Below are 11,415 nucleotides of genomic sequence, written 5' to 3'. Positions count from 1 at the left end.
CGACAGCCCGAAAATCCAAAGCATTCAGTTTGTTATGAGGTATGACAAAGAAAAGCATCAAATTCTCACATTTAGGAAGCACGAAACCTGCAAATATTTGGCTTTTTTGCTTTAAAAAAACCCCCTAAAATCAATATTTGGTGGTTAATGTTGGAGAGATGCACATGGAGCAAGGTGCAGGCCATCCTCAGGAACTGCAGCCACCCTCTCTTCCTTGCGTTGCGGGACTGAAAGCTTCAGGAGATCCTTCGTCCCTACAGCCATCAGCCATCGGACTCAAGATGAGTAATTAATAAATAGTCACTCAGAGACTCAGGGACTTTTTTTACTTTATTTATTTCTATTGGCACCTTATTGATCTACTGGATACAAGAATTTCCACCATGGGGATGAATGAAGTATCTATCTATCTATCTATCTATCTATCTATCTATCTACTTGACTATCAAGATATTTGTCAATAAATCTTCTGTCAATCAACTAATCCATTAACAAATTGTTGCAGCTACTAGTTTACGACCATAGAATTCTGGCCTTAATCACATCTGACAAGGTTCCTGAAGCAAAATTTCATCAAATGGGAGTCTGTGAGTTAATACCAGTTCAGGGGTACTTGACATGAAAAAGATTGAGAAACACTGGTCTAGTGTTTTACCACCTAGTTTCTCCACTGCCTGACTTGTGTGGCCTTAATACCTATCAGTGTTACCCGTTTCTCCTGCAGTCAGAGGAGACACACATATGCGTGGTTGCACACACACACATATAGTCACACACAGTTACACCCCAGAGCCAGTGGGGCTGCTTCCTCAAATGAACTGCAGAGTGACAGAGTCTGAACAAAGTCATTTGTTGTGAGTAAACTTCTTTGGGAAGCTCAGGTCATTTCAGGCAGTGGAAGAGATTGCGACTACACATACACACACTTGCACACACACACTCACACGGGTCAGTTTGGTTGGGCATGGTGTCGATCACCCCTCTGCTCCTGTTGGTCGAGTCTACTGGGAAATGCCCATAGCTCAGCTAAAGTGAGTTCAATTTAATTTGAACTTCACACAGCTGAGAGAGAAAGAAAGAGATGAGGAGGGGAGGGGGCGAGCGAGGAGATCCAATATTGTTTTGTCCTTCTTGAAATGACACAAACATTTCAGATTTTCCTCATGTCCAGCATCCAGCCCCCCTGAGAGCTATTGCTGACGCATTTTGAGTTGTGGGACACTGTGTGTATGTGCTTGTGTGTGTGTTTGTGCTGATGCATTAGTCCATGCCTCTTTTCTGTTTGTCTGCCAGTCTGTGCTGACAACAGAGGACAAATATCATATATCCAACAGGTCTTGGCGCAGCCCATATGCTCTTCTTCACATTACTGTACAGTATCATTTACGTTTCTTGCATGCAGCCTCTCCAGTCAGCTGTTCCCTGCTGGGGCCGCTAGGGAGCGCTGCTCCACTTCACAGCTGACAGTGGAGCGGCGCTCTCCATCTTCCAGGCGGACAGACGGGAGCGCACCAACAGTCTGCATGACTCCCCGACCGCATCGCACCTCTGTCCCGCCACACTTTGTCGTCGCTCCCCCCTAAAGAGGATAAAGAGGGGGTTCTCGATGCAAAACACAATCCTGCTTGGGGAGGTCTAAAGTTGGATGTTTCCTCCATGTTGGTATGGCTTAATAACTAAGTTTCCAGTCTAACCCGCTGCGCACAAGAGGAGGAGAGGAGCGGAACTTTCAGGGGACCTTTTCAAGCACCGGAGTACCCGCTGGTTTTAACCCAAGAGGTGACATCTGCCACCGGCTTTATTTCTCTCCAGCCCGGCTGCGGAGGTGGATGATATGGTGTAACTTTTCCGCTCCAGTCGAACCTGACAGAGGAGCCGTTTTATGGTACCGGAGAGGGGATGCGAGCCTCTCCTCCGTCTCGGATAGCGGAGCGGCTATGAGGAGAGAGGATCACCTGCTGGGCTAACAGAAGAAAGACCACACCGCACCAACAGGTATGGATCACAGGACAGCCTTTATACACCTGCACAGAGTCGCCCTGGTGGCGCATCCAGCGGCTTCAATGCGCTTTCTGTTAAGTGTATGAAAAGTGTGCGTGATAAAAAAGTAAATTAGTGGCACACCTGCCACGCATGGACGCGCTTGTGTAACAGTCCGCTGGTTATCTCGTCTCGGAAAACCATTTACGCACAGAATGGATTACACTTCATCTGTTCCATTTAAGGGGGGATAGACAAGGATTTGATTTTTTTATGAAGGCATGGGAGTTATGCAAAAAATATTGCCTCGAGGTAATATCCCATCAGCCTGCTCTGGTGTGCTATCAGTTTTATTATCACGGTGCTGATTTTATAGCAAAGACAAATGATTGCGGTTGTTTCAGGTGTTGCACAGCCTATATAGGGCTGGCCTCCCTCCCTCTTTCTCTCTCCCTCTCTTTCTCTCTGACACACACACACACACACACACACACACACACACACACTCACAGGGGGCACGCAGGTCTTTGCTGTGCGTATATGGGCATATGGCGCTGAGTTCATGCGCTATTTTATGCAGAGCTGGTGTTTAGCGAGGGCAAACAGCTGCTCTTACTTCTCGTTGACTGATTCTGTGAGCTGTGCTTTGTCCAGATGTGCTAAATGATAAGTATGAACGCAGTGGTGCTGGTGGCGGTGGTGGGCGTCTTCTGCACAACGCCATGGATCACCTGATGTACTGTAGATGGTGATTCATAAGATGACCTTTATTGGTGACAGTAGCAACATTGTGCATCAATTTGGTAGCAGGGTGGAGGATGTGAGCTGTTGAAGTTGTTGTGGGGGCTACTTTTAGGTCTGGATATGTTGATGTACACAGTCGGAGGTGACATTATAACATTTAAGTCTCCTGACTGTGTTATCTTATCTTATTTCTGGCCTTTTTATAACCTTGACTTGTTTATTAAATCCCCATGTGTGTGTACAAGCTGGTTTGATTTAAACAAAGATGGTCATCCCAACTGTGAATATATCTCTGACATGCTCCTGCTCCATCTGTCTCGTACTCTCCCTCTGTTTCCATGAGCCTCAGCGAGGAACACAGGAGAAGAGACAAGGCAGAGGAGTGGAGTGAGGGAGTTACAAAAATAAGGAGGAAGAGAACTGACAGTGAGGCATGATTGACAGGAGAGTAGTGATGCAGGAAGGTGTCTGGGTGCTGGTTCATGGGGAAAATACAGGAGGCCATTAGAAGAAACAAATAAATGTGCGGTCACTGATTAGTTGCTCCTAGAATGGTTCTGGAATGTATTTTTAATATGGCCACAGGCTGATGAACACCACCATGAAATGTTACATCACCACCCGTTCATTCAATAAACACTTTGGGTCTTTCTGCTCACATTAGTAATCACAGGTTCATGGAAGTGACGAAGAGGAGATGGGGGGTTGGAAATGGAGAGATAGAAAAAGGAGCACAGAGGAAGGAAGAAAAGGAATGAAGTTCAAGTGTTAGATTGTCATTTTTTAATAAAGCTTAAATATTTTGTATGCATCTATGTAAGCGTATCAAATTGACTTTTGTGCCGTGTCATTTAGGAAACATTCACTAATCGCAGCCTCCTTCCTGTGACATGCTGCACATACACCCGCTTCACCTGCTTCTCCTCATGTGTTATTACTTAAATATGAATTGCCATGTTGGCTGAATCACATTACATCTCCTTCAAAGCCAGGCAAAAAAATTTGACTGAGATAACACCAGAGATGGAGAGGTCGATGTGGCGAAGAGGAAGGTTTGTGTGTGATGGTGTGAGTTTGGACATTTTTTTGAACGTATGTTTGAGGGTTGGATTAAGTTTAAGTTAATGCTTAAATTATTGGCCACAAAGGGGGTCTCCACAAGTGTGCTTTTGTCATGTTGCCATAGGGAGGCAAGGTGAAATAGTCCAGTTTGAACAAGTCCGGTGGCCTGCAGTTTCCTCCAGTATGCCCAAGATTGCAAGTGTGCACTGTGTGAAAACAACAATCACATTTTGAAATGTAATAACATAACAACGGGAAAACAACTGGAAAAATGGTAATTTGAGTACTCTGCCATTTGCAAAGCAGTGTATTATCCCCCGTATTGCTCTTCACATGCAGCCATTTATTTTCCAAAAGCAAACATGCACTGGGGCGTTCCTGTGGCACAGGGATTAAGACGCCCACCATGACCTCTGATGCATCTCTCTCTCCCTCATTTCCTGTCACCTTTCCACTAATCGCTGTGTAATGAAAGCATTAAATGCCAAAAATAAATAAATGAATAAATAAAAAGCAAGGATACACATGTATGCACACATGGCATCTTTAGCTGAAAACAGGATCTTGATCTAAAATGGCTTCTTATCCTTGTAGGGACCAGGAGTCCCCGCAATGTGATTGTAACGATAGATTTGCATCCCTGCAAAATGAGTAATCAAGTAAACACACACACACACACACACACACACACACACACACGGAATCATACTCATGCAACAAGCCCTCATGTTTCCATATCCCGAAATTTCCCTTTGTCTCCCAGAAGGTTATCTCTGGGTCTAAAAAGTGAAGCCACTGCTTAAGTGTTTTAAACCTGCATTCTTTCTAATGTCCAGCAGGGGGCGACTCTACTGGTTGCAAAAAACAAATCTGATTGTATAGGAGTCTATGGAAAATAACCCTACATCTCACTTGATTTTTTTAACCTTAGTAAACAGTTTCCTTTTGAGTTTATGGCCCAAATAACTAAATTTGAGTCTTCTTCACTACAGCATGATGTTCATTTTGTAAACTATGGTCCCATCTTTAGGAAAATAGATGATAAAGCGGGGCACTCTTTGGTACCTTATGATTGACAAGTCACTACCACAGCGGTGTCCCTGGGTTCTCAGTCAGATCCACCCCTTACTCCTCCATAGCTCCACCCTCTTGTCCAAATACAGTCACTTCTGGCTCCAAAATACCAAGTTGGCGACGTCCACAATGCTAAACTTGAGGCTTCAAAATGGGGAAACCAATGGGTGATGTCATGGTGGGTACGTCCACATCTCAATCCGACCTCGTCACATATCGACGTTTGGTGATGTACTTTCCACGTCCGCGTACGACGTGCAAGGTACCCTGGGTGTGTTGGTTGTTGATGTTCTGGGACACTGTCTCAAGTTCTGCCTGTTATATGCATTGTCTTCTTTCAAGATACTACATCAGTACAATGCAGCAAATTGACATTTTGTTTCCTTCAGCAACAAAAACACGTGGTAAGGATTAGGAAAAAAAAAAACAGGGTTTGGCTTTTGAATCTTATGGGACACGAACACTTTTCGGGTGAAAGCCGGTGTTTGTTGGACTCAGTCGTACTTTCGCCGCCTTCACTTTCGTCCTTGTCCATTTCCTCCTGATGGCGCCGGGTAGCATTAAAATATAGCATCATGTCGACATTAAAGGATGCCTTTTTCATTGGTTTCTGATGCCGCAAGTCACTGCCCAAGCGTCGGATTTCGGTGACTTCAGAATGAGACCGGGCTCTCTTTTACAGTCCATGATGTCTCCCTGTGCATTTCTAACACACATGCTCCCTCCTTCTACATTCTCCGTCTCTCCTTCTTTATCCTTCAACTCTAACAATAAGCCCTCTGGGCCATGGGAATGATGTCAAAGCCGCTGTCCAGAGGGACAGAGAAGGAGAGTCAGGACAGAAAGACAGGAATACAGAGACAGGAAGGAGACAGACAAAGACAAGAGCAACCAGGAAGAAACAAAAAGTATAATATGTGTAAAAAGTGATTTTGTTTTCATTTGCCACCTCCTGTAGCTGTGCATGATGAGAAGAGAATAGGAGCGAATGAAAAAAGAAAGAATGAGAAAACAGGAACAAGTGAGACAGACACCTAAACATAGAAAGAGAGAGAGATAGGGGAAAAAAGAAAGAAAGCTACAGGGGATAAATAAAAATAAATAAAAAGCATGTGTCCTATAAAAGGTGTTCTGTATTTCATTGGCCATCTCCAGTAGCTGTGTGTGGTGTGCCGAGGCCCAGGGGGGACGAGTAGCCACTCTAAATGTGTGTAACCCACATAAAGAAATTGTTTCTGGGAGATCGGGCCCCGTAAATTCATTCCTAGCCGCCAGCCCTGTTCTTATCCCACCTCCCAAAGGTGAGCTATAACATCCAAACACATATATTTTTTAGATTCTTCCCCTCTCTCTCTCTACACACACACACACATACACACACCTTTCCACCGAACACGCACACATCCAGACACCTCGGCTCCCCCACAGACACACATCTTTCAGCACTTTATCTGTATGCAATTTTTGCTCAGGATGCACATATACACACACACGCATACACACATATATTTTTTTACACACATTTTTTTTGTTGTTGGAGAAAATACACATTCACACAAACACATCCACACATTGCTTTGCTCCCAAATGGCTTGTGTGGGACAGTAACGGTGACAGCTACAACAGCATCAGTACCTGCTGTGGAACAGAACAGCGTCGGAGGGAAACAGCAGCAGATGCTGCGCTCACAGCTCCAGGATTACCTTAGCCTGAACAAACTCCATTACTGCCTCTATTACCCAGGTATACACAGCCCAGGAAAAAGCACTTTGCAGAACCACTGTTTACCCAGCACCTCTGCGCCCCACACACTGTTTCCCTTGACTGCAGAGCAAGGAAGGGGTGAAGACCAGAGGGAGAGGACAGAAGAGAGAAGTTGCATGGGGGGGGGAGAAACATGACGCTTTGCTTTCAGTGTCTGTCTCGGTCACAGCCGGGGCAGTGTGCAGAGCAGAAAGAGTTAGGTTGTAAATTCAGCAATGAAATCACATTGGTATCTTACTAAGCTGCTTCCTTAATAACGTTGTTGTGGCAACGTAATTGCTACGTGGATTACATTCAGGTCATGAAACACTACATTCATATAACATGTAGGCTCCCGAGGGGGGAGGATGATGGGTTTACAAAGTGTTGGACTTTGGCACCAGAATGTCAGGTTTGCATCGAGACTCTTGTCTTAGGTTCAGGCAACAAACTGGTTTCAAAAAGTCATATATAAATGTAATTTGTAGGAGACAGGGCTACACCCATATACAAGTACCTAGCAGGGAAGACATTTTGTTTCTCTGGGGACAATGGTGCTACATTCTACATTTAAGTGGTGCAAACAAGACAGTCAACGTAGGATGCCAAGACAAAACAACAACAGAGCAAAAAGACAAGTCAAATGCAAGAGTCAGTGCAAGAATTTAAAATTTATAGGTCATTGATAAATAAAAAATGCTCTAAAAATTCTGTTTCTTGCTCCTAACATAAGAGGACATGCTGGTCTTCTATATTTAATATCACCGCTAATTGAATAGCTTTGTGTTTTGGACATTTGTCTAACAAAATAAGCAGTTTTCAGACATCATGTTTAACGCCAAGAATTTTGATAGCTCAGTAAATGGTTAGGTCATTTATCAAGCAAAGATGCAAAAGGAAATCTGGTTAGAGCTTCTTAAATATGAGGATTTGCTGCATTTTTATGCTTTACATCTTAAATAATTAGGTGTCGTGGGATTCTTGGACAATGTATCAGACAAAACAAGCAACTTTAAAACATAAGGAATTAGAAAATGAGGAGGGAAATAATCAAAAAGAGTAAGCAACAATAAAAATAAGCATCAGCTGAAGCCATAACTTCAACAAGTAAAAGTACCAAACTTTTTTATAATTCAAGTTTTTATTTGTTTGAAAGGCTCGGGCATACAAGAATACGAATATGGAGGTGGACTCATCACTCTACAGGGTCACATAATCACAAAGCAAGTTCATAGTAATGTAGGCTTATCTTCCATTTTGATATGAGTCCATAACCGGTCCCGAGGAGATACTCCTTTCTCCTGATCACCATTTATTCTACTGAGCATACATTCATATGAAGCTATTTTCACCATTGTATTAACACATTCTTTCAATTCCGAGGCCTTTGTTGTCTTCCAGTGCCTTATAATAACTCAACAGACAATTATTAGACCCACAATAATGACAACGTATCCAATGCACACTTGGATACATTTGGTATTTATTTATTTATTTATTGGATAGCAGTGCAATCTCAGCTTCTGTGCTGGACGGCTTCTCTAAACTGGAGGCGTGCTGGTTGACTTCTACTGTTTGATATGTACCTCAAACAACCCCCTCAAAAAAAAACAAAAAAACAACTGAACTATCCCTTTAAGACATCATGCTGAATTCTGTTGATCTGTGATTGTTGTCATCATTTTTGACATTTGCTATGCTGAAAGATGACTAAATTAACTGAAAATAATAAGCGATCGGTAATAGATAATAATAATTATTCGTAGCAGAGAGACAGACAGAGAAGACGGGAGATGACGGGAATACTGTGTGGCAGTGCTTTCCTCCTTTGACTAATGAGGGTATGTGATAGGGCATCGGTGAATGATGCTCTGTGTGTGTGTGTGTGTGTGTGTGTGTGTGTGTGTGTGTGTGTGTGTGTGTGAGTATTTTCCAAGGCTATATATTCGATTGCAGCAGTGCCGACAATACAATGCTGAATAGTGTAAGTGGATGTGCAGAAGGTTAATAAGAGAGAGAATGAGAAAGAGCATGAGTGAGTGTGTGATTCTCTGTGTGAAAATTCGCCGTAAGAACGCCTGTGTGTGTGTTTATGTCTGCTGTGAGTGATGACCTGCCATGTCTTTGAGTTGAAAGCCATCCATCACCCTCATCAGTGACTCTGGGGTCCCGTCATTACATGTTTCCCTTCATTTACACTGTTAATGGCCATCTCTCTTGACCAAACTCTCCGCTGTGCTGTCTCGCTGTCGGTCTCTCGCTCTCAAACTCAGATTTTCGTTTTTAAAATAGAGGTGGGCATTTTGATTGATCAGTTCAGTTAAAAAGATTACTGACTATGTAGTCTGTTCACTTTCCCCTAAGCTAAGCAATCAAATGCACTTCAGTATGTACATCCATAAGTGAACGCATCACTTCTTTCCTTTTAATGAGATTTTCACTACCAAGTAATGTACTGCGTCTGACCCCGGTGCTCTCAGTCACCAGTGAGGGGAGCTCCACTGCTGACAATGGTCATCAATATAGTTTAGTGTATTTGTTTACGCATATACACAATAATATTAAACAAAAATAATGCAAATAAGTATGTATGTAAAAACAAAAAATGTAATGCAGGGCTGCAGAAAACCCCAGAGAGTCCTGATTAAGGCGCTCTCCAGGGTTTATCTTAAGCCGTTAGATGGAGTAAAATATTACAAGGATGGAAAAGAGGGAAAGATAAAAGATAAGATTGCACACATCGGCAGATGTCCATATACTTGTACACAAAGTAATAAAAAAAGACTAATTAATAGTGGGCTTACACAGATAATATAAAAGGATAACACTGGGGAGATAAAATTAAACCTTTTACAAGTTTTCTTGAGCAGCAAAATGGCAGAGTTTTCCATGTCACTGACAAAGGGAATATATATTTTTTCCTTTTACCTTTAGCGCTATTTATCAATCTAGACTGTTTTGGTGTGAGTTGCAGAGTGCTGAAGGTATCAGCTGTAGAGATTACTGCCTTCTCTCAAGTATAATGGAACTAGATGGCACTCGGCTTGTGGTGCTCAAAGTGCCAAAAAATTACATTTGAAACCTCAACATCAGTGTCTCTTTCCAGGAATCATGACCTGGTTACTCAAGATAATCCACAGACCTTGTTGTGAGCAGTTTCATTTATTCATTTAGGAACTATTTTCTTTCTACCGAATGACACCATTTGTATCACTGCACAGAAGCAAGGGTGCATCTACTCATGGATGAGTTAGTCAACGTGCTCATGACTGTGCAAGATGTTAACATTGATGGCGTCCTCCTCGACTGAGCTCTAAGTTTAGCTAGCTCAGCGGTGCTGGGTGAGGTAGCAGTAGATGCACGCTTGGTGGATGTAGTTTGGTAGAAAGAAAACAGTTCCTACATGAAACTGCTCACAACAAGGTCTGTGGATTATCTTGAGTAACTACGTCATGAATGTGATTAATCAATGCATTTTTGGCACTTTGAGCACCACAAGCCAAGTGCCATCTAGTTCTATAATATTTGAGACAAGTAGGCAAGACAAGTAAGTAAGATAAGTAGACATCTCCAACACTCGGACAACTCACACCAAAACAATCTGGATTGATAAATAGCACCACAGATAAGAGGAAAAATACACGTTTTTAATTTTGCTGTGAACTGTCCCATAAAACCAAACTTTAACCAAGATGTATGACTGATAGGAGACCTGAGTTCATAATTGTTTTGAGTAGATAATTGCGGAAATGATGACTTTAGGAATACTGCTGATTAAAATATGAGGGAAGGAGCCTGTTCAGGGAACTGTACACAAATAGATCAATCTGTATTTGGTTGATTTAATAAACTCTGATGATGCCAAACTGGATAAACAATGGTCGAGATGAATGAGTCTGATGTCCGTTTCTGAACAAAAAATGGGAGCAAGTTTAGTGGAATGAGTACTCGCCCAGACTGACTTAGATTAATACTGTCAATTCACTTTGAAGATTTGGTGTCAGAGTTTTGCTCATACATGTGCTGAACACCTCTGTTATCAAGTTTGCTTTATTGTCTTGACTATAATCAAGCATAGTACTTCTTACGCAGGTTTACCATGAAAGTAGAACAATTAAAAAATTTCACATAGGAGCAAGACGTTTGCAAATTAGTGATAATTAAAGAAAAGCTAATCACTGGAAACAGTTCATTAAAAAATATAGTTTATTATTATATATGATGTAACATGAGATCCATAAACTGCAATGCTTCTTTAAAATCTCTCTGGCTCTTTCACACTAACACACACACTCAGAGATGAACAACTGCTTGTATGCATGTTGTAGCAAAGCTGTGTAGTCTCTCCACACCTCACCTGCACACACTATATTCTGACGCAGGCTGGTTGTGAATGTGTTTGCTTTTACCTCTTCCTGCCTAAATATGAGTAAACTGCATTGTGTCAAAGACGTGTTTTTACTTTGATTTACAAAGCAAACAATTTGCTCTGTAAGCAGTTGTTTGATTGGCGTCAGTTTTGTGCTGCAGAGCTGTTAAAGCTGCCGGCTCATTTGTGACAATATTTCAGAAACATTAGATTGTGGTGGATGCTGCGGTAACATGGTGGCTAAATTCATGGTGTGCAGGTTAACTACAAGTATGGCTGCAATTGTAGCAGCCGACTGTGCTGTAGCACGTTGCAACTTATTAAGAAGGCAATTTGATTTGTTGATTTTGGCGCGGCTATAGCTTCTGCTAATGAGTCTGCAGTGACAGGAGCCTCCACCAGTGTGTGGGCTGGAGATGTGGTATCACTTACAGCGTGGTAAT

At 42.4% G+C, this 11,415-nt stretch overlaps 1 protein-coding gene across 1 annotated transcript in view; it reads left to right on the top strand.

Moving 5' to 3' along the window:
* Positions 1 to 1,317: 1,317 nt before the first annotated feature.
* The window catches only part of LOC125891514 (chemokine-like protein TAFA-2), a 126,901-nt gene continuing 116,803 nt past the window's right edge, over positions 1,318 to 11,415 (top strand). The window contains exon 1 of the mRNA XM_049580863.1: positions 1,318 to 1,995. The gene's annotated coding sequence lies outside the window, so the exon portion shown is untranslated. The remainder of the gene's footprint in view (positions 1,996 to 11,415) is intronic.

The sequence above is a fragment of the Epinephelus fuscoguttatus genome, linkage group LG7 (assembly GCF_011397635.1).
Source record: "Epinephelus fuscoguttatus linkage group LG7, E.fuscoguttatus.final_Chr_v1".
Classification (NCBI taxonomy): domain Eukaryota; kingdom Metazoa; phylum Chordata; class Actinopteri; order Perciformes; family Serranidae; genus Epinephelus; species Epinephelus fuscoguttatus.
The sequence above is the reverse complement of the archived record's forward strand: the minus strand, read 5'-3'. Positions and strand labels throughout refer to the sequence as shown.